General features: G+C 43.0%; 1 pseudogene across 1 annotated transcript; it reads right to left on the bottom strand.

Moving 5' to 3' along the window:
* Positions 1 to 1,616: 1,616 nt before the first annotated feature.
* LOC310904997 lies at positions 1,617 to 25,090 on the bottom strand (annotated as a pseudogene). The gene is made up of 7 exons (XR_014589228.1): positions 24,077 to 25,090; positions 21,199 to 21,568; positions 6,323 to 6,384; positions 4,084 to 4,368; positions 3,348 to 3,410; positions 2,774 to 2,889; positions 1,617 to 2,581 (listed from the first exon to the last, which is right to left on the bottom strand). The product of XR_014589228.1 is annotated as an uncharacterized misc_RNA (transcript).
* Positions 25,091 to 25,377: the final 287 nt, after the last annotated feature.

The following is a 25,377-nucleotide window of genomic DNA, read 5'->3' as shown; positions in this document are numbered from 1 at the left end:
TTCCTGACGGGCAGGAGGAGGAGGGGTATATCTGTTGTGTTGCATCCTCATGTCCATCATTACGTTGCCAGAGAAGAATTTTCTTTTTTTGCCAAATCCATGCCAACATAGGGAAGCTTGTAAGGAATTGTCCCTTTGGCAGTCCTGTCTGCCACTCTTAAAGACAACATCTCTGGGCAGATGCTTCATCTGTCAGTCCTAAACCCTGTCAGTGTGCAGCTGTCCCACAGAAGTAAGAAGGATCACTGCTCACCCTTGTAAGAAAGAGTCATGAGGTGAAGCTGTCTATGGGATGAGGTACATAACATCTGCACCATGCAAAGATCCTACTGCTATCAGAACAGAGTTGCTGGAGGCTCTACAGCTCAGCTCTGCTCTTCAGCTCAGGGATGCTGAAGTGTAGCTCTCTGTTTTAGCAGGGTCTGTGCCACATGGCCCAGTCTGGTCCTGGAGCTACTTCACTAGCTGGAGAATGTTAAAGAGCTGCTGAGGACAGCATCATGCTTGGGGAGGGAAGGGGGTGCAAATGCTTGGCACTACCTACAGGGAAATTAGCTCTTGCTCAGGAGCCAGAGAGGAAAGGAGGCAATACAATAGAAACTGGGTGCTGTGAAAACAATCTAGCCTGATCTGGTTGGGTGGCTGAGTCACTGAATACTGCACAAGTGTAGTGTGTCTTGCTTGACTAGGAAAAAAGGGGGACTGCTTCAAGGGACGTTTATAGTCTATGTGGCTTCACTTGTGCTTCTGTTACTTGGGATGCCTAGGAAACAAAAACATAACTGATATTGTTCTCCACACTTGTGTGTGTGCTTCCGGGACCCAACCACAGATATGCAGGACTTAGAGACATCATAGAAAGGTCACATCTTCTGGACAGGACTGCATATGTGAATGACTGAACCTAACACGATTGATTGAACAGATTTTGCATTGCTGCTTTGGAGCCAGCAGTACCTCAGTTGCGTACCCTTTCCCCTCAGGAAGTGGTTAATGTGCTTTTCAAAACAAGGGGCAATTTTTCTTCCATAGTGTGATTTAGTCATTCATTTTAACCACAGGATCCTGCTTCAAGCAGGCAGCAGCTTGAAGCTTATGAGAAAAAAAGTTAACTGGGACATGTGTGTGTAGTGGTTTTTTTTTTGTTGTTTTTGTTTTTTTTGACTGCTAACCAAACTTCTAGGTTATCTGTCAAACCAACCCACAGTATTTCCTGTTGGCCCCTTCCCAGTACTGGTAAGTGGAAAGTCAGTATCCTGTTTTCTCACCTTCTGAGATCTGTACCTTCATTCCTTATTCTCATATTGACTATTTTTCTTTTTGTTACAATCAAAAATTTTGAGCCTGACTAATTTAAAAGGGCATGAATAATTAAAATTCATTTAAAAGCAAAGCCAAATTTCTTAGCCTTCCTGAAGTCTTTTAAATGTGCCAGGCAATATTTCTCTTACCCTGTGGAAAACCCAAGAAAAACAATTTTAATCTAAGGGAAATATATCTTGTGGTAGGTGATTTCCTAGTTCTCAGTGGTCACTGGATAGGACAGTTGAATTTTATCAATTTCCACCAAATTTTCAGAAGTAAGGACACTGTGAAAACCATACAACACTTCAGCATAATAAAATTTTATTTTGATCTTTATTAAGAAACCTAAAATATTGGCTCCATATACCTGACAAAGAGAAGAAAGTTTCCGGAGGAGCAAAGGAAAATCCTACTATATATCTGTCTAACATGAGTTCCTTTAGGTCCAGTGGAAATATGTTCACCTACACTAGAAAATTAGCACTAATAAAAGCATCTAAAAATTAAAACCATATAACGCTTCCTCTCTGCCTGGGATCCCTAAGCAATATGGCATTACTTTTGTAGACAGTAATGTAATACGAATAGAGATGGTCCTTTAAAGCATAGTAAGTATAAAGCTCAGTTTTAAGCTTTCAAAACTATCTAAGCACCTTGGGTACTTCAATGCAGTGGACAGAGGAGTAGGACATCTAAGTATTCCTGCTTAGCAGTAGGTTGAAGACAATTTCTGATATGAATCAAATATAACAAAAAATTGTTGTAACAATTAATGAAACTTAGCAAGACAAGAGTTCAACAATATTAACTGTTTAAGAAAGCTTTCAGATGGTGTTAACTGAAGAGCACCTTGATGAAGTGATGGGACTCAAAGATCTACAGGAACTGGGAAAGGGTATTGCTTCTTTGGTTCCTTAGATGTTTATTGGCAGCAAAGCTGAGCCACAGTGTTTAAATTACACTGTTACATGTTTTCTCCCACTCTTCAGCCCATCGCTGGCTCGCTTACCCTGTACCTGAAAGAGCAAAGTTTGTTTAATGAAGTTGTGCCTAATTTCTGTGAATTCAGAATAAACTGGATAATCTTTTTGGTCATTTTCTGTACTTGATCTTCAGAATTCTCCCACCTACTTTTTTCCTTCCCCTTTTTCAAATTTGTTGGATTTGGGGATTCTCCCTTTGTAGTCCTCACTTGTCTGGACTTTTCTCCAGACTTTCTCCACTTGAAGCTGCCAGCAGAAGATTTTTGATGTAACCTGAGGTGCTCTGGTCTAGCCTGGTGTAAAAGCAAATTGCGGATGAACAACCAATGAGTTAGTCACTGGAAACATTGATTCATTCTGTGGAAACCAGAAGAGCTGAGATAATATCACTCCTTGTGGGGTTACAGGAGGTTGCAAACCCAAATCGTCTGCACTCCCTACACTTCCCTCCTATGTTCCCAGGGACTGAACAATTTATTTCCTACCTCAAAGATGAATAGCTTGATAGTCATGAGAGTACTGAAGGCAATGCTTTTTGCCAGCAGGACTCTCAAACACAAAACAGCCATGAAGAGCATATTCATTTTTTCCATTTTGACATCTGTTTTCAAAAGAAGAAAAAGATAGAAGAGATTTTGGCCTTGATGCTGTCAAAAAAAAAAAAAGGGAAAATCCACACATCATAGATGGTGAGGGAAGGAGGAACAGAGGGAAAGATGGCAGAGAAATTCATCAAGTTCAAGGATGAGAGGAAGAAATGCCTGCCCAGTGAAAATTTACTTCCCATTGCTGGTTTATCCCAGGGAAATTTCTCAGCTATTTAACCTGTTAACCCAAAAAAGCAGCTTATTCCTCAATAAATATTTCCAATTCTGACATTTTTACACTAGAGAAAGTAATTTTTCATGTCTTCATACAGAATCCACAATCAGTGAAACTTATTGTTTAATAAGTATCTACAATTCAGACATTTCTGTACCAAAGATAATACATTTTCATGTATTTTTACTGAATCACCAGTAAAGTACATAAACTATACTATTGCTTTAAGCAACTAACCTTTTGTAGAGGCATCCGTAATGTTGCAAGCATTCACTGTCGCCAGTTCTTCAGCTTTCTCTTCTGTTGAATGATTGAGACACACTATAAACCGTATCTAAACTACATAAAACGAGAATTATAGAAAGCACATCTATACCCCTTTTCCCAGCAGTAGATAAGCATTATTGGAGTATCAGATGGCAGGCAGACATTAATTCTGGTATTAATTTGAAGAGAAAAACTATCTTTCTATGTGTGATTGCAGAAAAATCCACCAAGATTGTTGAGGATTTTTCTATCCGTTTTGAAATGCATTTTACCATAAGAAAAAAATAATCAAAAAATAACCAGAAGTTTTGGGTTAAAAATGTATTTTCCTTTTCTTTTTGTTTTCATAAGTTATTTCAAACTTTCTGCTATCAGACATGTACACTCATGTGCCTTGAACAATTTTGCGTTAGATAAAGGTAGACTCACAAACGTAAAGAGTTTTGGTTTTGGTTTGTTGTTGTTGTTTGGTTGTTTCCCCCCCCCCTTTTTTTTTTTAAAAGAAGAAAAGTCCAGTGCTTAAGTAGTTGAATTAAGATCATCTACATGTACTTTGTACTTTGGAATATCTCACTTCCACATATCTAAACACCTAAATATCTTTCTGACTGTACTTTCTTGCTCCTGCTAGATGCTCAAAGAATAAGAAAGTATCTTGGAAGAGGCATCTCCCAGAATCAGTCTGTGCTTGTAAAAAACACTGTACCTGGCAGGATTGTGCTGGTTGCAGTCTCATTCCTCTTGTGCACAGCCCTGCAGGTCCCCTCTGCATCTGGTGTTACTCCAATTACCTTCCAGGTACTGTACATCCCCTCTGATGTGACAAGAGGTGCCTTCAGATCATATACAATGTGACCCTCAGGCCCATCAAGACTGATGTTCTTAGGGTAGAATGTCCTTGCCAAACAAGCTATGTTAAATTTGCTGCTATATTGTTTGGGTTCACTTGATTTAAGTGCAATGACTTCTGGTGTAGAATATTCTTGTCTGTCTGAAAAAGAAGCATAACTTTAGAATAACTTTATTTCTGCATACTTTCTTGACAGCTAAATCACCTGCGATTCAAACATAGCCCACTCATGTTTGTCCCCTGACACCTGAGTGTCTTCTTCCTTCTGTTTCCCAAAGAGCAGATAAAATACAGAAAGGGAGCACAGTGGGATTTTAATGGAAGGTTTTAATCCCTTGGAGTCTTAAACTTTTTTTTTTTACCAAAACTCATACCTATATGTGAATTCATTTAAGTTAGGCACCTTGAAAAGAGGGAGTTCTTAAGAATACAACACAAATGATCATATTCATTAATAATTCATAATAATTTACATCATAAAAAGAACATTTATTTCAAGGGCAGACTTATATGTTTCTAACATGATACATGATAAAAGATCCTTTTTTAATTGTGCAAAAATCCTTTACTTGATGAGGTTAAAAGGCTTAACCATAGAATATAAGTGATAGGACTCTGATACTCCACTCTACAGTACTGTTCCAATAAGTGGGATTGGGTGGGATTACCTGCAGATACAAAATAATGTTGCTAAAACAGAAGATGAAGTTAAATTTTAATTTACAAATGTTCAGGTCCAAGGAGATTTTCTTTCCAGATTCTGTTATTTCAATATTTCCATAATATTTCTTTGAGGAACCTGACCCAGGCATAGAAAAGTCTCTAGACTTAACAAGTGAATAGCGTTACATGAGCTCTGGAGTGATTTCCAAGTTACGAGACCATTTCACTATGTAATGCTGAGCCATCCTAAGAAATAAAACTAGGGCAACTAACAGAGGCTTTCAGTGCCATTCCACGTATCCCATTTACTCTGTCTTCTTTCTGCCTATTCCTTCTGAAAGAAACAAGTCTCCCATAGATCCTTAAGGCATCTTTGTACTAAGCATTTGTGCTTTCACTGAAACCTACCCCTGTCATTACTGTGAAAAACTAGGAGAAAAAGAAGAGATCTCTGAAATGTTCATCCCCAGTTAAATGCTTATCCAGGATTTCCTGATATGTTCATGTGCATTGCCTGTCCTGGAAGTTCAGCTGCTGGGACTTGGAGCTGACTCTCTCTCATCTCCTTGCATAGGAGCTGGTTTAAGGTGAGGTTATAAGCATTTTGTCCACACCTAAGTTATAGCTCCTTCAGCATCACAGCCCGTGCCTGGCCGTGGCAATCTCTCATGAGACTCCCCCCCAAGAGTAGTGTGTTCAGCTCTGGGGTCCCCAACATAATAAGGATATTAACCTGTTGGAGTGAGTCCAGAGGTGGCTGCAAGGATGATCAGAGGGCTGGAACACCTCTCCTATGAAGACAGGCTGAGAGAGTTTGGGTTGAGGCTCAGGGAAGACTTTATTGCTTCACATTCCCACAGAAAAGCTGGGGTAGATAGACCATCCTTATAAAGATCGCCTTTATGAGAGTGACATTTCTAAATATGAAGTGCTTTCTCACATTTCAAACAGTTGTTGCTAAATCACATATGCCCTGCTTTTCCACAGGATATTTCTGCTGAAACCCTTTATGTCTCCATTTTCCTTTCCATGCGCCTTAGTGTTACACAAATGAAAGAAAAGAACTAACTTTACCTCATGCTAAAGCTGGGCCAAAATACCATCTCCAGTAGGTATAATCAATACAGTGCTAAATTTAGTAGTGCAGCTACTGGGGGGAAGAGGGTCGGGGAGAGGTGGTGTTGAGGATATGTGGAGTAATGCTGATGCACACAACTAGGAGAACAACTTTTTTGGTCCAGAAAGGTTTTGTTAACTAAATTGAGGACTTGAACACCTGGTTGGTGTATGCATGTTCAAGAGATCCCTAGCAACAGAAAATTCTCATTTAACTGTAACATCACACAACCCACCCCACTTCAGATTTACTCCACTTTGTCCACCCCACCTCAAACTTACAAAATATATTAGTTGTAATACAAATGGAACTTACTTGGTTCAACTGAGAAAGTGATCCCACTTCCAAATACAAGCTTGTCTGTTTCCACAGTGTTTCTGCGTAGTCAGAAAAAAAGAAACAATTTCCTCACTACATATTAAAGGTGTATAAAATCAAGGAACAAAATGACAGTGGTTAGTCCAATGGATCTGTGAATGAAATGCTATGAAAGCTCTCCAAAGAAACTTTTCTTTCCAAAACTGGGGGGGAACAATATTTTGTAGTAGAGAGATTTCAAACAACTTGATGCAGGCCAAAGCTTTTAAAACTCTTTCCTCTTCTCTTTTGTTAACTCAATAAGCAATATACTTGCAGAATAAACAGTCACAGGAATTCTGCAGTTTGCTCCTTCAACACATTCCCTTCTTTCTTTCTTTCTTCCTTGAAATGTATTTTTCTTTTTGCAGTCTCAGGTTTTTGTATGAGGCCTTAGAGTGTTTGTGCCATTGTGCTACTCCAAGTTCTCAACACAGTGATATACTTAGTTACAAAAAGCGCCTCTTCCTTCCTTTTTACTTCACAGTATTTCAGATGAGACAGGTATACCGATATACCACATAAAGAAATCACATAGATTTGCAAATAAGAATCTGACCATGGGTCAAAAGTGGGGATTTAAACCTACCTAGGACTTAGATTTTTGCCTAATGAAAAAAAACAAAAGTTGTGTATGATTCTACAGAAATTAGTAAAACTCTTCAGAGTTGCAGAAGTGTTCTGCTTCTGTTTGTTTCTTTGTTTTTTCACTTAGGAATTTCTTTTTATTTTAGTTTTTATTTTTATTTTTTTTCCCAGGAAGAAGAGGAAAGTGCTGACTCTGGGCTTTTAGAGCTGTTATCTTTCTGGATGGCCCAGGGTTAAGGGTGATTTAGTACCTCAGTAAATCATGTTTTTGGTAACTGTTCTTTATTAGGTAGAGATATATTGTACCATAGAGGCATTATTAAATAAGTATATTGCTGTGGGTGGTGCAAGTTGGATTGATCAAATGCTGCATAATGGTCAAATTCTGCACTCTTAGCATGAACAGCATCTAAAGATTTGTGTGAAACATAATGTCCAGGGAAAAATAAAATTCACGTGAATACATTTGTTATGCATATGCGTGGCGAGATGCTCCCTTCCTCTGTTATGGCATGGGAGAATAAAAGAATAGAACACTTATATAACATACTTACATAACCAATTCACATAAAAAAAATCTGTGATTTATCTGTTGTTGGTCTTTAAAGATATTGATAGACTATTTACAGGGGATACACAACAACTGTGTTGACTCACTCAGTTGCTCCTGAACGGACTAGACAATGCCCTCCTTGGGTATACGGACAAACTATTCACCAGATAATAGTCTATCCACAGACCAGCAACCTTCTAGAAACACATCTGACACTCTTGCATCAGCTTGTTGGTCACAACTGAAGGTCACAACCCTGTAAGAGTAGTTGGCTGGTCTTGTTGGCTGGTCAAGGAGTGTTGCCTGGTGAAGGTGTTTGTGAAAGAGAATATGAGATGTTGACAATCAAATGCATGGCTTCACCAGGGGCAAATCATGCTTGACCAATCTGGTGGCCTTCTATGATGGAGTGACTGCATCAGTTGACAAAGGAAGACCGACCGGTCATCTACCTGGACTTCTGTAAGGCTTTTAACACGGTCCCACATGACATCCTGATTTCTAAATTGGCGAGATATGGATTTGATGGGTGGACCTTTCTGTGAATAAGGAATTGGCTTGATGGATGCACCCAGAGAGTGGTGGTCATTGGCTCTATGTCCAGGTAGAGGCTGGTGCTTTTCAGTATCTTCATCAATGACATAGATGATGGGATTGAGTGCACCTTCAGCAAGTTTGCAGATGACACCAAGCTGAGTGGTGCAGTTGATACAATAGAAGGAAGGGATGCCATCCAAAGGGACCTGGATAAGCTTGAGAAGTGGGCCTACATGAACCGAATGAGGTTCAACAAGTCCAAGTGCAGGGTGCTGCACCTGGGTCAGGGCAATCCCAGGCATGTGTACAGACTGGGAGAAGAACCTATTGAAAACAGCCTTGAGGAGAGGGATTTGGGGGTTCTGGTAGGTCGGAAGCTTGACATGAGGCCAGCAGTGTGTGCTTGCAGCCCAGAAGGCCAACCATATCCTGGGCTGCATCAAGAGAAGCGTGGCTAGCAGGTCAAGGGAGGTGATTGTCCCCCTTGGCTCTGCCCTTCTGAGGCCCCACTTGGAGTACTGCATCCAGGTCTGGGGCCCCCAGTACAAGAAAGTTGTGGACCTGTTAGAATGGGTCCAGAGGAGGGCCACAAATATGATCTGAGGGCTGGAGCACCTCTCCTATGAAGAAAGGCTGAAAGAGCTGGGGATGTTCAGCCTGGAGAAGAAAAGGCTCTGGGGAGACCTCATTGGGGCATTTCAATACTTAAAGGGTTCTTATAAAAAGGATGGAGAAGGACCCTTTACTCGTGTACATAATGATAGGACAAGGCGGGGGGGGGGGGGGGTTAAACTGAAAGAAGGGAGATTTAGATTGAATGTTAGGAAGAAGTTCTTTACTCAGAGGGTGGTGAGGCACTGGAACAGGTTGCCCAGAGAAGTTGTGGATGGCCCATCCCTGGAGGTGTTCAAGACCAGGCTGGATGGGGCCCTGGCAAACCTGATCTAGTGTGTGGCATCCCTGCCTATGGCAGGGGGGGTTGGAACTAGATGATCTTTAAGGTCCCTTCCAATCCAAGCCATTCTATGATTCTATGATTCTGTGATTCTGTGATTCTGTGATTCTGTGACAACTTTCCTTATTGTTGCTCATCCATAGGTAACATTAGTGCCTTGACAACACGGTAAGTAGCTTCTCCATTTCAGTTTTCTTAACCTTATGCTTAGACTGATTGCATTCTGCTCGGGCTTAATTAATCAGTATGGGTACTTATAATATATCAAACTTAGTCCGTGGTCTGTTGCCATGTTATCACTCAATATCAGAAAGACCCTGATTATCCTGTCACATTTTTGGCATGGTCAGTCTTGTCCCAAAATGGTGTTCTTTACCCAGTGTGCAAGGAGCTGATTAGCACTCAGAATCAAGACATTTGTTTATTTCATGTCTGCACAGAGATGAATGCCAGGTGGTAACTCCACGAAGCTCACATGCCACCCTTACTCAGAACAGTTAGTTCTTTTATATATTACAAAATGCAAGATCATCACTTCCTCAGGTTCAATGACAGCATGCACTTACATGATTGGTCTTTTAACTTCTTGCTTTCATTTAAAGATACAGTACATTACTTTTTTACTACACACACTCTAAGGGTAAGGGATTTCTAGTGGTAGGGGACTTCCCTAGCCTAAGGGTGGGTACTTTTCTATGTTAATGGGATAAGCTTCACCTAAAGTTTACATGAGTAACTCTTTCTACTTCCTTATCTACTTCTTGTTGTCAGTGTTCAAGGCTGATAAATCCATTTGGGTTCCCACTATAACAGGCTTATCTGAGTAAACTCCGTCCATTCAACGGTTATGTTGACCTCCCCTTCTGTACATGTTGACCTTCCTTCCTGCATCAGTTTGTGACACGGGAAGTTGCATCTTAAGATACACAATGGAAGTCTATAATAAATACACGTAGATTTTTGATGGTTGCTAGAGGACCAGCAATATTTACTGACAGAGGGTCAGAGCTGAGTGCACAAGAAAACACTTTTTGAGAAATATGGGATCTAGCCAATCCTTGACTGTTGCCCCTTGTTCCATTTTGGGGTGTATTTTAAGGAATTGGATTAAATTTTCTGGGGACCCAATGACCAAAGTAAAGAGGTATTGTAAAAAGTAAAAAGGTATTGTAATCAGTTGTGACCACAATATAAAATGGAGGATGGTGAGGCTTGAACAAAAAATGGATACTTGAATGTAATACCATACTGCAATTAATACAGTTTAAAAGGACAAAGAAAACTTGTGACAGAAAGAAAAGAAATGATTTGCAGAATTTCAGTACCAAAAAACAAGAGACAGTTAAGAGGTTTCTTGTGAATGGCTGGGTTCTGCTGCATTTGGATTCCAAATTTTGGACTTATTCCTAAGCCATTATACGATATTATCAAAGGGCCAGAACAACTACTGGAATGGACTCCAGAGTACCAGAAAAATTTTGATGAGATAAAAAGAAAACTAATGGAAGCTCTGTTCTTAGGCTTCCCTGACATGACTAAGCCCTTTCAATTGTATGTATATTGTGAGAAAAATCTCAATAATTTTCTCAGACAGGATCTTCTGTGAAGCTATTTTATTCGCAATTGCAATGGCGGGCATCCAGCAAGCAGGAGCGCAGAGTAAAAGTATACCATGAGCTTGTATTCCCTATTACCCAACACCTGATTTCTCTCCTGCTTCCTCATTAGTTGAGTACTATAGGTTCACAAGCTAGTGGATGCCTTTCAATACCATATATGTACTATTTTATTTGACCAACCATTAATTTCTCCTTTTCCTTTTTTTCCTTCTTATCTCCTAACTAGAGGGCTCGTGATTTTTGGTTTTACTGATTTTGCACTGTTCATCCTGTTTTTCTTAGCTATCCTCCTTATTTTGGGACAGTGGGACCTTCCCCTTCTTAATATAATTCCCACTGCTATGCTACTGTCATGCCTGCACAATCACTTTTAAATATGCAAGGCTAGTGGCATTTTCCACTGCAAAAACAACTTCTATTGCAAAAACACAACTTTGTTTCTCACAATATGAAAGATAACATTAGGCCTTAAAAGTGATAACCCAAATGCTCAGGATCTGGAAAAGACCAGTGGCTTAATTCTCAAAGCAACTTGATGAAATAAGTAAAGAGTGGCCTGCATGCTTATGGTCTGTAGAAGCAGCTGCTTTATTAATCCAGAAGGCCTGGAATCTTCCTTTGAGACAACCTATAACTGCAATGGTCCCTCATGAACTTCTGACAATTATAAATGATAAATGACATTACTGGGTTTCTCTGAGTCAATTGGCCAAATATCAAGCTATTCTGATATATCAGGAGGAAGAGACACTGGGTATGGTATCTACATTGAACCTGTTGCCAATAACTAAGCAAGAACCAATACAGAATGACTGCTTGGCTACTGTTGAACAAGTCTATGCCAGCAGACCAGACTTAAAGGATGAATCATTAAAAGATGAAGATTTACAGCTATATACAAATGGCAGCAGTTTCATGCATGAGAGGAAGAGGAAAGCTGGATATGAGGTGGTAACCGTCCAGGAAGAAATAGGAACTAAACCATTACCTTGGAATGCCTCAGCACAAAAGGACAAGATTATTGTGTTGATTATAGCTCTTGAAATAGAGAAAGATCTGAAAGTTAACATATATACCAAGTCTAAGTATGTTTTTGGAGTCATACATGCCCATGTAGCCATGTGGAAAGAACAAGAATTACTGACTTCACATGGAAACCGTATAAAATATGGACAAGAAATATTGACATTGTTGCATGTGCTTTTAGAACAAAAGGAATTAGCAGTAAATCAATACATAGCCACTAAAAAGGACAAGGAGAAGTGACTCAAGGAAACAGAAAAGCCGATTTGGTAGTCAAAAAGGTGCCTTACAGGAACATGTGGTTGAGGCCCTGATAAAAGGCAGAGAAATTAATATGTCAAACTTGCTGTGTAAGTAATCCCAAAATACAAAGAAGACCACCTGCACATGAAGTGAAATGAGGGATAATCCCTGGGGAACACGGGCAAATAGATTTCTCTGCGCTGCTGATATGTAGGCATTATAAATACCTACCTGTTTTAGTAGATACATTTTCGGGGTGACTGGAAGCTTTCCCTTGCCACACCAATTGGGCTGGAGAAGTTGTAAAAGCTCTTTTGAAAGAAATAATTCATAGATTTGGAATCCCTGAAGGGTGATCCTCAGATAATGGTCCTCATTTCATTTCAGAAATAGTCCAAAAGCTATCAAAGTTTATTCAATTCAAATGGGACATACATACCCCTTGGATGCCCCAGTCTAATGGAAAGGTCAAAAGGATGAATCAAACCCTCAAAAGGCAGCTTTCAATGTTATGTCAAGAAACTCTTCTTAAATGGATAGATGTTCTGCCAATTGCTCTGATAAGAAATAGAATCTCCCCTCAGGTAAGAGAAGGAATAAGTCCTTCCAAAATATTATAAGGAAAACCTTATCTTGTCAATAGGACAGAATACCAGACTGACGGCATGTATATCAGGGATTATGAATTATGGAAAGATTATTTGCTGTCTCTCTCGTGGGTACTGTCTTCTTTACACAGGTATCTTAACCAGAGAGCTCCACTTCCCTTGGATGTCCTAGCATACAGCTTATTCTATGATTCTAAGGTGGGAGACAGTGACCAGAAAACCTGGTCAGTTGTACTACTTGATAAAGAAAGAAATGCAGTATGAGAATGTTGATTCAATCAGGGTTGTCTGAATGAAGATCTGTGGATCAGGACGATCAGAAATAAAGAAGGGGGAACTGTAAGCAAAATGCTGAGACACAGACCTATCAAAGCAAAAATGAAGACAATAACAAGAAACAAAACTCCCAGTCACAGTGGTTGATGAGCTAGCAAGCTACAGGCATAATTTCCAGGAAGATCAACCTGAATTTTGGACCTGTGAACCAGAAAGAGGCTGGACTAGGAGGATGCAGAAACTGCAGAGCGCTGAAAACCCATGGAGGTGTGCAGGGGGAAGGAGCAGCAGGAGGAACAAAGAGGGATAGGTAGAAAAGGGTAGAAAAATCATGTGTAAAGTGAGGCCAGTCACTATGCTTGTCTGACTGAGCCCTGCAGCTGAACACCACAGTCTGTCCTTTCTTCTCATCTTTTCTCATGAAATCTTCTCTTAACTCACTCTCTGTTTATTCACACTGTCCCTCCTCTGTGTCTGTGCACTGCAAGACAGGCCTGGCATCCTGGCAGGGTTGCTGGGCATACATTCCAGCCATGCTGGCACTTGAGGGATCCAGGCAGAAGTGCTGGAGAAACACAGTTGTAAGGGACCCAAAAGGAACATCAAGCCCAGTTCCTGGGTTTTCTGTCTACTGGCTACAAAGGAGACACAATGAGTAACTTAGATACAACCTTCTGAACTGTGGCAGGTAAAACACCACCTGGTGACCAAGAGCAGACCATTAGATGTTCAAAATCAGATTAGCCTGAGCCCAACACCCATATTTGAGTGCAAGAAAAACTAGCATGTCATATAGTGATTGTCCCACAGCATGCATCATGATCAAATCTGTTCTCTGAGGTTGTGAGGAAGTGGAATATTATACACCTGCAGGCTCTTCAGGAAGTCAGTTTGTGTTGTGTAGTTCAGTCCCCTTCAATTACTGTGATACCTAGTCCACACAGTAATGAATAGTCATACAAAAACATTTCTGATTTCATTTCAGTACCAGGTGACACACCTTCTTTGATGTCTTTTGAATGCTGCATTTTGTCTTCCTCTCTGTTCTTTTACTGGTGGAAAATCAAACCACAGAGCAATTGCTGTAAATTAAAAGTAACATTGTCAACATCACTCCTGTGGTAGATAAAGGAAATGGTATGCCTCCCTCACTGGAACATTGCCCATACTTGGTGACATTGAATATGGATCAATTTCAGAGCTCTTTACTCTTAAATAAATTTATTCTAGATTTCTTTTCAATAAAATTCTGGAGATTTAAGGTAGGACATTTTCTTAATGTCAGAGACCAGATGTACCCAAACACGTTAAGTGTCAGTTTAATTTTGTCTTACATATTAGGACTATTCTGGACTGATCATCTACCAAATTACTTTTATTTCTAATATATTTATGCCGTAGCAAAATAAGTCTGTGATACACATACTCATCAGAGGTTAATTTTGCTTGGTGTCATTGCCTATTTTGCTGTACAGATGTGCTAAGATTTGAAAGATGGGGGGTGATGCCAGAAAACATAGAATCACAGAATGAACAAGGCTGGAAGACATGTTAGAAGACTGTCTGATCTCAAACCCCTGTTCAAAGTGGAGTCAGCTAAACCAAGTTCCTAAGTGCCATATCTAGTTGAGTATTCAATATGGAGACTATACAGCCTATTTGGGCAGCTTGTTCCAATACTCAGTTACCTTCCAAGTGAAAAAGCTCTTCATTATGTTTAAGTGGAATTTCCTGTATTTCATTTTCTGCCCATTTCTTCTTGTCATGTCACTAGGTACCACTCAGAAAAGCCTGGCTCCATCCTTTTTACTCCCATGGGTACATTTGCTGGCTCATGTTCACCAGAGTCCCGCAGGATCCCCAGGTTGTTCTGCCAAGTTGCCAATAAGACATTTTTAGTCTTTTTGTGAAGAAAAAAACTGTACTCTAGTTCAATTTCTACTATGGTGCCTGTCTAATTGGTGTATGGGGAGAAAAGGAGTGGGGGCTGATTTACTGTGTTTACTGTGGCTACTTGTTGGATTCCCTAAAATCATGAAATTACCCTTCAGACATTTCAAGGAAAACTTTCCTCATGAAGAATGGGAAGAAAATGGTTTTGTACCCAACTATCAAAACTCTGATAACATTTCAGCCTTGTCACCTTTTTTTTCTTTTTTTCTTTTTCTTTTGTCCTGCTCTTTCCATCAGTCATTATGATTTTTTTTCTAAAGAAATTCAATTTTTTCCTGCAGAAATATGCAGCTGTGTATGCAGCTGTTGCAGGGAGAGCTGGTCCTTAGAAGGATCTGCAGAGCTGATGACTTGGCTTTGAAAGGATGAAACATTACATTGGACTCTCGAGAAAGGATAGAGTAAAGCTAGGTTTTAGGCATTTCCCAGAGTGTGTTGGATCCAACTCCAAGCTCAGCTGCTATCAGTGATGGGTATGCCAGGGATGTTGTAGGTGACTGACTCTGAGATCTATTCTATTCCATATCTTTCTCTGCATGTAAGAAAGCATATCTGGAAATGAGAGAGGCTAAACTGAGTAGGTGGTATATGGGTGGAGAACTAGATCAATCAGAAGAAGTTGGGTGTTGGGTGTTAACCCCGGCATATGCCAGCTAAGTACCACACAAGTGCTGACTTGTGTTACTCCTGCAGTGGGATAGTGGAGAACTGGAGGTGAGAAAACTCATGTACTGCGATAAAGACTTGAGGGAAAGCAAAAGCTGCAGATGCAAACAAAACAAAATAGGAATATATTCATTGTTTTCCACTGGAAAACAGATTTTTAGCCATTTCTTGGAAAGCAGGGTTTCATCATGCATAATGGCAACTTGGAAAGACAAATGCCATAACTCCAAACATTTCCCACTCCTCCTTCTTTCCCCACAGCTTTTATTGCTGAGCATGACATCATGTGGTATGGAGTATCATTTTGGTCAGCTGGGGACCGTTGTTCTGGATGTGTCCCTTCCCAACTTCTTGTGCACCCTCACCCTATTTGCTGGTAGGGCAGTGTGAGAACTAGAAAAGACCTTGACTCTTGGTAAGTGCTGCTCAGCAGTAACCAAAACATCAGTGTGTTATCAACCCTATTTCCCTCACAAATCCAAAATATAGCCTAATGCAAGCTACTATAAAAAACTTAACTTTATTCCAGCCAAAATCCGTACATTGGATCAATCTGGTGAGGAGAGTCACACAACATGTGTTTCACTACACATTCTCTGAATTTCCAAGAACAACTGCTGTGTTATAAATTCTCACTTTTCAAACTGTGTCTCCCTCTTCCAGAAGTCACAAATCAGAAGTTTCCCAGCTTCATATTTGTGCCTGGTCCAAGAAAGAGATGAAAAGACTGAATTCAACCTTGCAGTCCCTTTTTTTTTTTTTTCTTTTTTTCTTTTCTAACCCACTAGTTACTGAATGTTTTCACAGAATGGCTTAGGAAGTGGCATCAGTAGATGCCAGTGGCAAACAACACTGGTTTCTACATATACCTTCAGGTACAGCAGTTTCATTTGGGAAGGGCGAGACATTGCCCATGTCTCAGTGCAGTGCAGGAGATAAATGGGTAGATTCACTCTCAGTTATGGATTCTGGCACATTTTCAAAGCACAGCTGTGTAAGACATGCAGGTAGCTTGTTTATTGCTGAGTTATATTTTCTTTAATATCTTGCTCTACTATTCTCTTTCAGAGTTCCATAAATCCAACACATAAAAGTACCTTAATGCATTTCAACCACAAGAATACAGCATCTTACTAAAATGCACAATTTTGGCTCACTTTTCCAGACAAAATGGATCAGTTATTTATGTAACTGCGCTGACTTGATACAATCCTCTCTATGTCAGTGTGAGTGGCACAGAACTAAGTATCAGCAAGCAGTTGCACAAGAAGATCTTCTTCTTGCTCTCCCAGAAGAGATGGTGACTTGGCCTTGGTGACAGAATAGAGTGTGTAAAATTATTTAGACAGATCCACCCTTCAGTTCTGAGTATGTATCAGGAACCTGACAGATCCAATGCCAACCACAGACATCACTATTTATGGACAAACCAGATTTTGTGTGATTGACTGTGGGCGCACCTGACCAGGTAGGGCAAGAGTGTTCCGGGCAACAAGCTGGCTGGGCTTATCAGGAGGGCTTTAAACTAGATGCACTGCGGGGAGGGGATGTACCTCTGAGTGAAGGAAGCAAACCTGGGAACTTAGGAAACAGGGATATACTTGTGAATTGTCCCAAAGCAGTCAGGAAGAGTTTTCTGGAAAAGTGATGTGACTGATAGCCCAGCTGAAGTGCCTCTGCACCAACGCATGCAGCATGGGAAACAAGCAGGAGGAGCTGGAAACCATGGTGCAATTAGACAAATACAACCTGATTGCTATTACTGAAATGTGGTGGGATGGATCACACAAATGGAACACTGGAATACAGGGCTACAAGCTTTTCTGAAGAGATAGGCAGGGAAGAAGGAGTGGCTGTATTGCCCTCAATGTTACAGAATGGATCGACTTTAAATTAACATGGTTGAGAAACAGCCATGGTTGAGAGTTTGTGGGTGCAAGTTAAGGATCACACCAATAAAGTATACCTGGTAGTTTGCGTCTACTACAGGCTGCCTGATCAAGGGGAGCCTGTTGATGAGGCCTTATTGCTTCAACTACAGGAAACATCATGCTCAGATGCTCTCATCCTGGTGGGGGACTTCAGACACCCAGATGTCTGGTGGAAAAGCTACACAGGAGGCTGTAAGCAATCCAGGGGACTCCTAGAGTGCGTTGAGGATAATACACCTTATTATGAGGTGTTGTAAGAAGATTGTTAAAATATACAAAGAGTTTGTCAAAGGGAGAGAAAAATGTGAAAATGGGAGGTATCAAGGTGATTCAGGGAGAGATGTCTGGGAAAACAGAAGGAAAAAGGTATTAAAAGGTCCTGTTATGTGCACTGGGGGCTGGCAGTTCATTTGTTGTTGAGGGGCCTCTCTATTCTGTGTTCATGTCTGTGTATTAAGGTTTAAATGCTAGCAACTGGGAAAAAAAGACCATGTAGGTCTTTTGTATGGTCAGACTATAAGGGCCTGGGCCATGGTGGTACCAGCAACTGGAGAGGAGACCATGGGTCATAAGGGCTCCTGTGCCTGGAATACCAGCAATAAGAAAAAAAAAAAGACTGAAGTAAGTACATATTGTTTGAGTGTATATGTCAATGTGTGCAGTCACTAAAAAACATCAAGCCAGACTAACCAATTAGTAGGATATAAAAATTGGGATTCAGGTATTAAGGCAGCCGTAAGTCTGGGCCAGATACTGGAGAAACCAGGGGATCTGAGATTTGACTGAGATTTGCTTTGGGGAACAGGAGGTCCAAACCAAGTACCAGAGTACAGTACCACAGTGCATAAACTGTGACATCTGAAGATGAGCTACTGCTAAGACCAGACGTCTGGACCATCTAACAGAGAAACCCTTTTACGTGTGTCCATGTCTTTGCATGTGAGGCAACCAGGAGACCAAGGAATCCATTGCCAGCTGTCTAAGGTCTGTTACTGGGGTGGGGGAGAGAGGAAAGGCATTTAATAGGGTGGGTGAGTGGGTGCCTGTGTGTGAGAGCCAGATACTGAATTGAGGTTGTGGACCTCAGAGACGTGGGCAACTGAGGAGACTGGGGATTGCAGGGGAAGCTACAGGATAGACCATTGTCAAGAGCCAGCTACTGGAGGTCTCCACAGTGTGAGAGACTGCCAGTATTACACTTATGTGGATGTGTGCATGCATATACATGATTTCAGTTAATGCCCTTTCATCCTGATCAGTCAGAGGGAAACGGGCTCTTTCAGGTTGTTTGCGCTGTTCGTGTTTACGTCTGTTTGTCTAGCCATGTATATATTGTGTATTGTATGAGTGCACCTATCAGGAATACACAGTTATACTCACTACAAGGCTGAACTGGCAACTATAGAAACCAACTTAGAGAAGTCATTCACAGCATCACAGATTAACAGAATGGCTGAGTTTGAAAGGGACCTCAGGATGTCGTCTGGTCCAACCCACTACTCAAGCAAGGCCACCTAGAGCCAGTTGCCCAGGACTATGTCCAGACTGCTTTTGAATATCCACAAGGAGGAACACTCCCCCGCTTCTCTGGGTAACCTGTGTGAGTACTCCATCGCACTCACAGTACAGAATTATTTCCTCATTGTCAGATGGAATGTCCTGTGTTTCTGTTTGTATTCATTGCTTATTGTCCTGTCACTGGGCACCACCACCACAGCCTGGCTCTGTCCTCTTTACAGCCTCCATTTACATATTTATGTACACTGAGAAGATTCCCTGCTGAGCCTTCCCTTCTCCAGGATGAACAGTGCCAGTTCTCTCAACCGTTTCCAAATGTCAGATACCCTAGTACCTTAATCATCTTCATGGCCCTTCGTTGGACTCTCTCCAGTATGTCCATGACTCTCTTGTATGGGGGCGCTCAGAACTGGACACAGTTCTCCAGGTGTGACCTCACTGATGATGAGTAGAGGGAAAGGATCACCTCCCTCCATCTGATGACTATACTTTGCCTAATGCAGCCCAGAATACCATTAGTCTTCTTTGTGTCAAGGTCACAATAATGGCTCGTGGTCCGTTTGGTGTCCACCAAGACACCCAGGGCCTTTTTTGCCAAGCTGCTTTTGAGTTGGGTGGCCCCTAACATGTACTGGTGCATGGACTTTGCGTTTCCCTTCCTTGAACTTCATGAGTTCAAATGGGCTTCCTGCCAGTCCATTTCTCCAGATCCCTCTGGATGGGACAGCATAACCCTCTGACATATCAACCACTCCTCCTGGTCTTGCATGATCAGCAAACTTGCTGACAGTACAGTGTGAAACCCAGTGGGTTTTAGAGCCTGCCACTGTCAGGTCTATGAGTTCGAAGTGCTTTGGGTCCCAGATCCAGATTTGAGAACTGACATCCATGAGTGGGCTCAGGCCGGTACCACATAGCAGGTAGAGCCTGGCTGCAGCACAGTGGGAGAAGGCCCAGCCAGAGACTCTGCACTGGGTTTGGGCAGGAGCTTGTGCATAAATCTGCCCATGCTGCTCAGGAGGAGTGCTTCCTTGGGCCACACTGCAGTTCTGGGTTGGTACTTTTCACCTTATACAATGGTTCTGTCTGTGCCTGTGAGGCCATGCAGCTGTAGGGATACCTTGCTCTTCATTTTGTCTGTAAAGGTGGTGATTGGCCTTGGAAGGACAGGTCATAGAAACTAAATGAGGTTTTGCATCAAATTTTCCTATGTCTTGTAGATATCCTCAAGGGCCTGATAAAACCTGTACCTCACAGTGTCTCGGTGTCACAAAGAAAAAACAAACAAACAAACAAACAAACAAACAGCTTTCAGTGGTGTTGCTGGTTAGTAGGAGGTATCCAGAAAACATTCCCTCCCTGGAAAAAGATATCATCATCTCTGTCAGGCATGGAGCATCTGGAATGACATGCGGCATATTTAAGGATTAGAGGGAAAGTCCAATCCTGCCATAGTGGCCGTCATGCAGAGGTAGTGAGAGAGCCCTGGGCACTGCCACCTCTGACCATCTGTCTTCCTGTAGAAAGGGAGAATAGACACAAATAGATATACTTGGAGCATATGCACTTCTATGTCAGAAGTACCTCTCATGCTCTTGCACTTCCCTCTCTGCCAGACATCAGTGCACAAAGAAACACCATCCATGACTTACCTGGACTGAGTGCCAACACAGCTAAGAAATCTTTCTGTATGACTAGCACTGCTGGTGCCCCAGCGCTGGCAGAGGCCACCCACAGCAGGCTGGAGGAAGGTCTATCAATAAGGATTAGGCAGTGCTGGGATGTGTTTCTGCTTGAGGTTTTAAATACTCTGCAGCAGACTATTGCTGCTCAGGCCCAATCTCCAGATCCAGCATGTAAAAAAGCAAACATCCACCTTTGCTGTTCCCAGAGCTATAAGGGTACCCAGCCTCTCCAACAAGGGTGCAATCCCCCTTTGGGAGATGGACAGGCAGCTTGGGGCAGATTTGTGCTGCACACAGAAGGAGCCAAGTGCCATCTGGCAGACCCAAGAGGCTTCACAGAAGCTCTGAGATGGAGAGCTGAGGGTGCCCTGCTCCTTTTACTCTCTTGGGATTAAAGGAGCACCAGGGTAGATGTGGAGAAGAGGCAGTGATAGTAGCTTGTGGAGAAGTCTGTGAATTAGATGAAAGTCTATGTTGTGTGAAAGGTTTGGGGATTGAGCTTCCCATGGGACTTATACATGAAATTTTATTTCTGACTTCTGTTATAAATGTCAAACTTCTCTGAAAATTCAGTTGCCATGGATAGGTTGGGAGATCCAACATCCTTTAGTCCTAATCTTCACTGTTATTTCAGAGAACATGTACAGGCAACTGTCACTTTGAGGAAGAGCTCTGTCACCACAGTAGTCCTCCCACTTTTTGTGCTGCCTCTGCCTCCATTGATTTTATGGTGTGCTGTCTGGCACAGAAGTAGGTGGCTGTGTCTATGGCTGTAAGGGCATGCAGCTGCAGGGAAACTTTTTTTTTGGCTTTATCTGCCGAGATGGTGGCTCGACTTTGGAAAGGTGGGGCATAGCCTGTGTTATTCCCAAAAGGATAGATCCACGCTAGAAATTGCAGCTCCCCTGTTGGAGCCAGACGGACATAATTCCAGTCATAGCGAGGGCTATCCAAAGGTGCTCCTGTTACAGTGCAGGTGAGTGGGAGCGATCCGAAGACTTTCCCCTCCCTGGGACCAGATGCCACCATTTTTATGTTGGAAAGGGTACCTGGAAAGACAGAGGGCAGGTATGAAGTTTGAGTTTTTGTGAGAAAGTTCATGGGTTCAGTAGTCAGTCCCAAGGTTGCAGGGTGCACAAAAATAGAGTCCTTTAGCTCCAGGAGTTATCCCCGGAAGCAATGGTTTGCTCAGACACTACAAAACCATATTTCTTTGTACCACCCAAAGGACTGCTGAGGCAGGAGACCCACCAGAGTCTAGACAACTGCTGGTAAACCTGACATATCTCTAAATATGAATCCAGAGTCTTGGAAGAAGGAGCACATGGAGTCCCCAGCCCCTCTCAGCCCCACTGCTGCCTTCACCAGCTGTACCTGAGCACAGGGAATGGGATGGGTATGGACACACGGGGAGTTGGTTTGCCAGTTGCACATGAACCCCAGAGGAGCAAGAAACATGGGGCTATTGCTGTGTCCCCAGAAAATAGCCTGCCCCTGGAAAATTCCAAAGCTGCTCAGAGTAGGATTCTACAAGGCTCCTTGGAGCAGTTATTGGCTTTATCTAGGAATGCCTTCCCTTAATCCATGATTAGAAAAATCCCAGAAAAACTCTCTCTTCTGTGCTACACTCCACCTGAAAAGGAAGGATGATTTCCATGCAAGGATTCTTCTTAAGAAGTGGCATTTAGAGTTGGGCAGTAGCAGGCCAAGGGCAGCCTGGATCTCTTCAGTCCCAGTCTCCCAGCAGTGCTGTGCAGCACAACGTCAGGAGTCAAGGCACTACCCTCTGTGAGATCATTTCATTGTTTTGGGGACAGGGAGAAGAGGAATTAAACCCCAAAGGGACACAGAGAGGAGAAGAACACAGCTCTTGCTTCCCACAAGGAAGAGGCAAGAGCTGGATGGAGTGGATGGAGCCTGTGGCCCCTCTGGCCTCATGACACACACCCAGCATCACTGAGAACACCATCTCTGGAGGTGGTCCCCACCCCTGCATAGATAGAAGTGGACTGAACATCACTTGTTCGTCTTTTGGCTCATCTTTCTGTGCTCATCTGCACCTTTTGTGGGTCCAAGGTCCAGCTATACCCTGAAATGCTGCAGGAGTGTAAATCAGACCTGGGAACCTCCTGGGCCCTGCTAGGCTCTTTCAGCCCCGGCTTGGCAGGCATACTCTGCTCCACTCCCTCTTCCCCAGCAGTACCCCTCCTCTTTCTTCTTCCACATTCACAGCAGTGTCCATCTCTCTTTCCATCTTCTTTCCCATGGTACTTCCAGTGGCCCATGTGAGGAGGACATCAGTGCCCTGGGGTGGCTGGGGAAGAGATAATGAATGGCCTCATTGGACTTGGTAATCGCAGGGGTAAGCAGAGACCCAGGGAGGAATTTGCTTGGTTTTTACTTGGATCCTGCAAACTGTGCTAAGTCACCATATGTGGAAATAGTAGGCGAGGTCCTGGAGATACATAATGCTCAAGACCAGACACTTCCCTGTCCACAGCAACTTGAGCAATGTGAGGTAATTTTGGTTGATGCAGAAGACAAACACGGTACCCCCACACCAGGCTCCTGCTAATACAAGTGAAGCCCAAAGGTCAGAGGCCTGGCAGGAGAGAAGCATGGACCCTCTGGGTGCTGTCAGCCCCTCTCCACCCTCCATGAACCTTACATGACCATTCACCTCTGCAACACATGGCAACAGTAACAGTAACAAGTGGATAGGTGCAGGGTGCCCAAAGACCCCCTACTACTTTCACATGTTCTCCTCAGTCAGGGTTGTTCCCCACCACTAACACACTGCCCATTCTTCCAGGGCATGGCATTTGGTAGGAGAGAAGAATACTGAGAGGCCACAACCTGTTCCTCTCCCTTTTACAGAGGGAAGTTAAAACTCGAAAGCTGTCCTTGCTCTCTCTCCCTCCAAACCCTTGCTGTCTCCATGGGCTTGGAGTCCCCAGTGTGAGAAGTGAGATGGCACAGAGAAGGAATGCATGGGGCAGGCATTACAGTTGGGCATGGAAATACCTGGGCATAGAAATGGCCTTGTGTTCCTGGGATCCTTCTTGGGACCTGCCTTTATCTCCTAGAGTTGCTGCGAAAAGGAGACACAACAGCAATACGGCCATCCTCCTTCTGCTCCTTCTTCTTCAGCCTGAGCTAAGTCCAGAGCCAGCCTGCCTCTCCCATACCTCAACACAAGAAGACAGTATGGCGCTGAGCGATGCTCTGGGCATCTGAAGAGGGTGGTCAGGGTACCATGGGAGGGCAGAGCTCAGATTTTCCTAGGTCAGGAAGAGTCAGCTTGGGCCCCACTCCTTCCAGCCCTGGAGCTGGTGGACAGCTCTCCTATGCCATGAGGTGAAGTACAGAGACACTGCAGAATTATGCCAGATCATCCTCCTTAGGTCCTTCAACATCTACACATCCTACAGAAGGGCAGGAAAGGGCAAAGAGTAGTTCTGAAATGCTACAAGTCCTGGGCAGAGGATCCACCCTTGTGAGGAGAGAGCACAAAACCCATGCCCTTGTCCCTGACCCAGGAAAAGTGGGGCTCTCACCTTCAGGGGCTGCAGCAAAGGTGACGACCAGCAGCCAGAGGAACATTGCAGGCTTCTCCAGAGGAATTTGCATGGTGAGGTAGAGAGTTCAGGCCTTCCTCACTTTGGGTCAGCAGAGAAATGTCCTGTCCTTTCAGCACTGAAGGCTGATTTCCTTCCAACTCTAGACAGGTTTGCAGCCTTTTCTGAACAACCCCTTTGCAGCTGCAGGTACTTTAGGCACTGGGGAATTGGATACCTTAGTCACTGCTGTCATGGGTGGGGAGAGCAAGTCACATTTCCTTTTGAGTACTGCTCAGCCTGCACAGGAAACCCAGGGACCTCAGTTGTCTCACCAGGGCCTCTCATAACCATTTCCCCAAACCCTTTTCTGTGTGGGTTGTTGCTCTGCAGATAGCTGGGGGCAGGGTGAGGGGAAAGATATTCATGATAATGATGTGGAGAATGCTTTCTCCCTGGGAGTGAGATGGGGTCAAATCCTTCTTCCCCCAACCTGTTGTCCCACCCCCCACCAAAGCCCATGGCTATCAGGTCTGGAAGGGAGAAGGAGGATTTTCACCTCTGGCTCCTCCACATCTGTATCACTGTGAGCTATGCCCAAAACAAAGAAATGGAGTAGACAGTCCTGTTCTTGCATTGTGAAGACCAGGATCCCTTCCTGGAAGAACAATCTGCCCTTTGGTGGTTTTATCATGCTGGGCAGCCAGATTCCACCACAACCGCTCTCTCACTCCCCATCCTCAAAAGAAGAAAGTATGCTGGAAAAAAAAAAAAAAAGGCTCATGGGTTGAGTAAGGATAATTTAATTAAAGGGAAAAGGAAGAGGTAAAAACAACAACAACAACAACCAAGCAAAAGCCGCGTGGAAGCATAGAAGAAGAAAAATAAATTATCTACTTCCTATCAACGAGTGACATTTGGCCACACCTTTGGAAGCAGGGCCTCAATACACATAGCGGTTGTTTCGGAGGACAGATTTCTTCATAATGAGAATGTGTTTGTGGCCCCCTTCCCCCCACCCCCCTTTTTCCCTTTCCCCCCTTTTATTGCTGGGTGTGATATCATATGGTATGGAATATCCCTTTGATCTGTTTGGGTCAGCTGCCTTGGTGATGTCCCCTCCCCACTTCTTGCCCACTGCCTACCTACTGGCTTTGGGGGGAGTTTTGATGCTGTGCCAGCACTGCTCAGCAATAGACAAAACACTGGTGTGATACCAGTGCTGTTCTAGCTACAAGCGCAGAGCACATCACTGTATGGGCTGCTGCACGGAAAGATAACTCTATCCCAGCCAGATCCAG

This window comes from Anser anser (assembly GCF_964211835.1).
Source record: "Anser anser genome assembly, chromosome: 10".
NCBI lineage: Eukaryota > Metazoa > Chordata > Aves > Anseriformes > Anatidae > Anser > Anser anser.
The sequence above is the reverse complement of the archived record's forward strand: the minus strand, read 5'-3'. Positions and strand labels throughout refer to the sequence as shown.